General features: G+C 43.4%; 1 protein-coding gene across 1 annotated transcript in view; it reads left to right on the plus strand.

Moving 5' to 3' along the window:
* FLVCR2 (FLVCR choline and putative heme transporter 2) overlaps nt 1-5,772 on the plus strand; it is a 72,939-nt gene that overhangs the window by 58,304 nt on the left and 8,863 nt on the right. The window lies entirely within an intron of this gene.

A 5,772-nucleotide genomic window follows, 5' to 3' on the forward strand; every position in this document is an offset into this window, starting at 1 on the left:
ATTGGAGTATAATTGCTTTACAATGGTGTGTTAGTTTCTGCTTTACAACAAAGTGAATCAGTTATACATATACATATGTTCCCATATTTCTTCCCTCTTGTGTCTCCCTCCCTCCCACCCTCCCTATCCCACCCCTCTATGTGGTCACAAACCACTGAGCTGATCTCCCTGTGCCATGCGGCTGCTTCCCACTAGGCCCTTAGGATTTAATCTCAACAACTTGCATGTATAACATACAGCAGTGTTCATTATATTTATCATATTGTACATTACATCCCTAGTACTTACTTATAACTGGAAGTTTGTACATTTTCACTACTTTCGTCCCATTCTCCCTCCCCCTTCCCCATCCCCACCTCTGGTAACCACAAATCTGGTCTCTTTTTCTATGAGTTTGCATGCTTGTTTGTGTTTGAAGTATTATTGACCTACTACACTATGTTAGTTCCTATACACAACATAGTGATTTGATGTTTCTATACATTTCAAAATGATCCCCAAGATAAATCTAATTTGGATCTGTCACCATACAAAGAGATTACATAGTTATTGACTGTATTCCCCACACCATACATTTCATTCCTTTGACTCATTTATTTTCTAACTGAAAGTTTGTACCTCTTAATCTCTCTCACCTGTTCCTTTCCTCTCCCCCATTCCCTCCCCTCTGGTAACCATCTGGTTGTTCTCTGTATCTGTGACTCTGTTTCTGTTTTGTTTGTTCATTTGTTTTGCTTTTTAGATTCCACATGTAAATGATATTATATAGTATTTGTCTTTCTCTGTCTAAATTATTTCACTTAGTGTAATATCATCTAGGTTCCATACATGTCATTGCAAATGGCAAGACTTCATTCTTTTTTATGGCTGAAATATATGTATATGTACCACATCTTCTTTATCCATTTGTCTGTTGATGGGTACTTAAGTTGCTTACATATCTTGGCTATTGTACATAATGCTACAGTGAATATAGCGGTAGTACATATATCTTTTTGAATTAGTGTTTTCATTTTCTTGGAATAAATGCTCAGGAGTGAAATTGCTGGATCATCTGGGTGTTCTATTTTAAAATTTTTCTGAGGAATCGCCATATTGTTTTCCATAGTGGCTGCACCAATTTATATTCCCACCAGCAGTTCACGAGGGTTCCCTTTTTCATGTACTTGTTGGCCATCTGTATGTCTTCTTTGGGAAAATGTCTATTCAGATCCTCTGCCCCCTTTTTAATTGGGTTGTTTTTTGATGTTGAGTTGTATTAGTTCTTTGTATATCTTGGATATTAACCCCTTATCAGATATGTCTTCTCCCATTCAATAGCTGGCCTTTTAATTTTGTTGATAATTTCCTTTGCTGTGCAAAAGCTTTTTAGTTTGATGTAGTCCCATGTGTTTGTTTTTTGCTTCTGTTTCCCTTGCCTGAGGAGATATATCAAAAAAAAAACCCACTTAAAGCACTTCTCCCCTCCCCACCCAATTCTTTTCATCAGCTGTTCCTCCTCCCGTTAAATTTTAAAAAACCAACAGTAAAATTGTATGCTTATCAATAAATCAGTAAGGGGCTTCCCCCGTGGCGCAGTGGTTGAGAATCCGCCTGCCGATGCAGGGGACACGGGTTCGTGCCCCAGTCCGGGAAGATCCCACATGCCGCGGAGCGGCTGGGCCCATGAGCCATGGCCCGTGAGCCTGTGCGTCCGGAGCCTGTGCTCCGCAACGGGAGAGGCCACAACAGTGAGAGGCCCGCGTACCACAAAAAAAAAAAAAAAAAAAAAATTACTAAGACTGATGTCCAACAGTATACTGCCTATATTTTCTTCTAGAATTTTTGTGGTTTCAGGTCTTAAATTAAATTTAAGTCTAATCCATTTTGACTTTATTTTTCTGCATGGTGTGAGAGAGTAGTTGAGTTTGATTCTTTTGTGTATAGCTGTCCAGTTTTCCCAACACCATTTATTGAAGAGTCTGTCTTTTCCCCATTGTATGTTCTTGCCTCCTTTGTCATAGGTTAATTGCTCACATAAATGTAGGTTCATTTTTGAATTGCTATTCAGTTCCGTTGATCTGTGTGTCTGTTTTGTGCCAGTACCATACTGTTTTGATTACTATAGCTTTGTAGTATAGTGTGAAATCTGGACGAACTGATACCTCTAGTTTTGTTCTACTTCCTCAAGATTGTTTTGGCTATTTGGGGTCTTTTGTATTTCCATACAAATTTTAGAATTATTTGTTCTAATTCTGTGAAAAATTTCATTAGTGTTTTGATAGGAATTGCATGGAATCTGCTGATTGCCTTGGATTAGGTTGTTTATTTGAGATTTTTTTTTTTGTTTCCTGAGACAGGCTTGTGTCACTATAAACTTGCTTCTTAGGACTGCTTTTCCTGTGTCCCATATATTTTATTATTTAATTAATTAATTAATTAATTTTTTTGACTTGAAATATTCTTTATTTTGTAAACATCTGTGTTTAAAATAGATGAACCCTGCTCACAATTTATATCCTGGACCCAAGACACAGCACACAAAGTTCACAGGGAGATGGTGGGGCTCAGGAGCAGGTGGAGTGTCTGGGGCTGTGCCGAGTCTCAAGACAACAGGTGCAAAGGTGGTGAGGAGTCAACAGGCAGGCGCACCTGCTCAACAGTCTAAGGCCAGGTCCCAGGCTACCTCCGGGACTGGAGAAGTTTAGGGGTGAGAGGCTGACTCTGGTACCTACCTCATGAGCATAGCTGCACCCTAAAATCCCAACCCCTCTCCTGCCCCATACTTCTCCCCAGCTGTGGCCCTTATGGATGGGGCTTCTCAGGCCATAGAATCCTAGCCCCAAGTTTTCCCTTCCAGAACCCCTAGGGTACAGTATAAATATAGTCCCTCTTCCCTGAGGGGGATAGGAGAGAAAGGCAGTGGTGCTCGGCCAGATCTTCAGGGAAAGCAGCGACACTGACCACATGTTGGAGCCAATGGCCAGTATAACTTCCCCTCCCTCGAGTCCCTGGCTGAGGGCACACTGAGGGTTGGCACTGCTGACCTCCCCACCCCAGAGTGATGCTACATGTTTTAACACCTGAGGAGTTAGTCCTCAAGGAAACATCCTCAGCTGTGGTTGTGACTTCGTCCTAAAGAGTCAGCTCTTTACATTTCTCATTAGCTGACGATTTATAACTATTCCTGCCTTCCTTTTCCTTCCACTATGATAACTCATCCCCCATTCCTTCATCCTGAGCTACCCTCTCCTGCTCTCTCCTGATTTGATAAGAGTCAGAAGAAAAAGTTTGGTGATTTCATCCCCCACCCTTTTTTTCAGAGGAGTAAGGAAGTGGGGCTCTTAATTCTTCACATGTGTGTGTCCTGGATTTTAGTATTTAATTAGTGAATGTTCGATGCCCAGTTTTGTTTTCATTCCAGTGCCAGCCATGCCACGCAGCTTAAGACTGATCCTCCTTCCTAGGCTTCTCCCATCTTGGGAAGGTGGGGAGGAACCCTACTAGGGCTGGTAACTGACTTGTTCCCTCCTTAAAGGGCCTCCTGCAAACTACTCTTGGACCATATGGGGTTAAAGAAACTTCTTCCTGAAACAAAGGGCCCTGGAGGAGGGAGTCCGCTTCCCTCCACCTGTAGCCACAGTGCAGTTGGCAAACCCTCAAGCCTCTGAGTCAGGAGCTAGAGGAACAAGATGAGCACTTGGTCTTGAAGGCTGAAGGGAACAGCACCAAGCATTCCTACCCAGGGCCTGCCTGCTTTCTGCCCATGAGCTCCCTGCCCTTCTCCCACAAACTTTGGGTCTCGGGAAAGCCTTGAGAGCTGAAGGCCGGGCTCAGTGAAAGACCACCAGCATGGTTCTGTCACCTCTCACCTGCCGGGGTGATGGGGAGATGCCCATCTTACATAAGAAATTGTTATTTGAGGTCTTTTGTGTTTCCATACAAATTGTGAAATTCTTTGTTCTAGTTCTGTGAAAAATGCCAGTGGTAGTTTGGTAGGGATTGCATTGAATCTGTAGATTGCTTTGGGTAGTATAGTCATTTTCACAATGTGGATTCTTCCAATCCAAGAACATGGTATATCTCTCCATCTGTTTGTATCATCTTTAATTTCTTTCATCAGTGTCTTATAGTTTTCTGCATACAGGTCTTTTGTCTCCTTAGGTAGGTTTATTCCTAGGTATTTTATTCTTTGTGGTGCAATGGTAAGTGGGAATGTTTCCTTAATTTCTCTTTTAGATTTTTCATCATTAGTGTATAGGAATGCAAGAGACTTATGTGCATTAATTTTGTATCCTGCTACTTTACCAAATTCATTGATTAGCTGTAGTAGAACTACCATCCGACCCAGCAATCCCACTACTGGGCATATGCCCTGAAAAAAACCATAATTCAAAAAGAGTCATGTACCACTATGTTCATTGCAGCTCTATTTACAATAGCCAGGACATGGAAGCAACCTAAGTGTCCATCGACAGATGAATGGATAAAGAAGATGTGGCACATATATACAATGGAATATTACTCAGCCATAAAAAGAAACAAAATTGAGTTATTTGTAGTGAGGTGGATGGACCTAGACTCTGTCATACAGAGTGAAGTAATCAGAAAGAGAAAAACAAATACTGTATGCTAACACATATATATGGAATCTAAGAAAAAAAAAAGACTGTCATACAAAGTGAAGTAAGTCAGAAAGAAAAAAACAAATACTGTATGCTAACACATATATATGGAATCTAAAAAAAAAAAAAAAAAAAAGATGGTCATGAAGAACCTAGGGGCAGGATGGGAATAAAGACACAGGCCTACTAGAGAATGGACTTGAGGACACGGGGAAGGGGAAGGGGAAGCTGGGACAAAGTGAGAGAGTGGCATGGACATATATACACTACCAAATGTAAAACCGATAGCTAGTGGGAAGCAGCCACATAGCACAGGGAGATCAGCTCAGTGCTTTGTGGCAACCTAGAGGGGTGGGAGGGAGGGAGACGCAAGAGGGAAGAGATATGGGGATATATGTATATGTATAGCTGATTCACTTTGTTATAAAGCAGAAACTAACACACCATTGTAAAGCAATTATACTCCAATAAAGATGTAAAAAAAAAAAAAGAAAAGAAAAAGAAATGCAAGATGGGGCCCAGGAATCCCTGCTGCTGCTGAGTTCCCCTCTGGTTTGCAAACTGCTGTCCCGGCTCTTAACCTGATAGATAGGAGCTGGCCCTTCATTTCCAAACACTCCCCTTCCTGGAGTGTGTGGTTGGCCGCAGGGCTCTCCTTGCCCCTGCAGTGCCCTCAGGCCTTGGTCCACATCTTTAAATTCGGGAGCCCGCAGGCAGGGAGAAATAGTGTACACGCTGCAGGGCAGGTCGAGAATGGAGGTTACTTCTTATCCCTGCCACCCCTCATCATTTTTTTTTTCTTCTCTGAAGCTCAGTTCCCCCAAGAGGCAGGAGGGCAGGCAGCCAAGTGCAGTGGAAGCTGGGGACGGGGAGGGGGTAGGACAGCCCCAGGCGTGGGTACCACCAGTTTGGGCTTTCCTTCCTCTCTCACCGTTCCTCTTTCCCTGGTCACCGGGGAGGCAGGCCCATGGCACAAGAAGGGGCTGTGGGGAGGAGAGGATGGGAAGAATTTCCCACAAAGCGGGGTGGGGCTTCTCCCGGAGCAGAGTAGGGAACGTGCCCCTGAGCCTGAGTCCACTCCCTCGGCCCGGCAAAGAGGGAGGAATTGAAAGGTGCTGTACCAGCAGCCACACGGGACACGTGGGGGGTGGGGGGGGGGCGCTGGTAG

Source organism: Physeter macrocephalus, chromosome 11 (assembly GCF_002837175.3).
Source record: "Physeter macrocephalus isolate SW-GA chromosome 11, ASM283717v5, whole genome shotgun sequence".
Lineage (NCBI taxonomy): Eukaryota > Metazoa > Chordata > Mammalia > Artiodactyla > Physeteridae > Physeter > Physeter macrocephalus.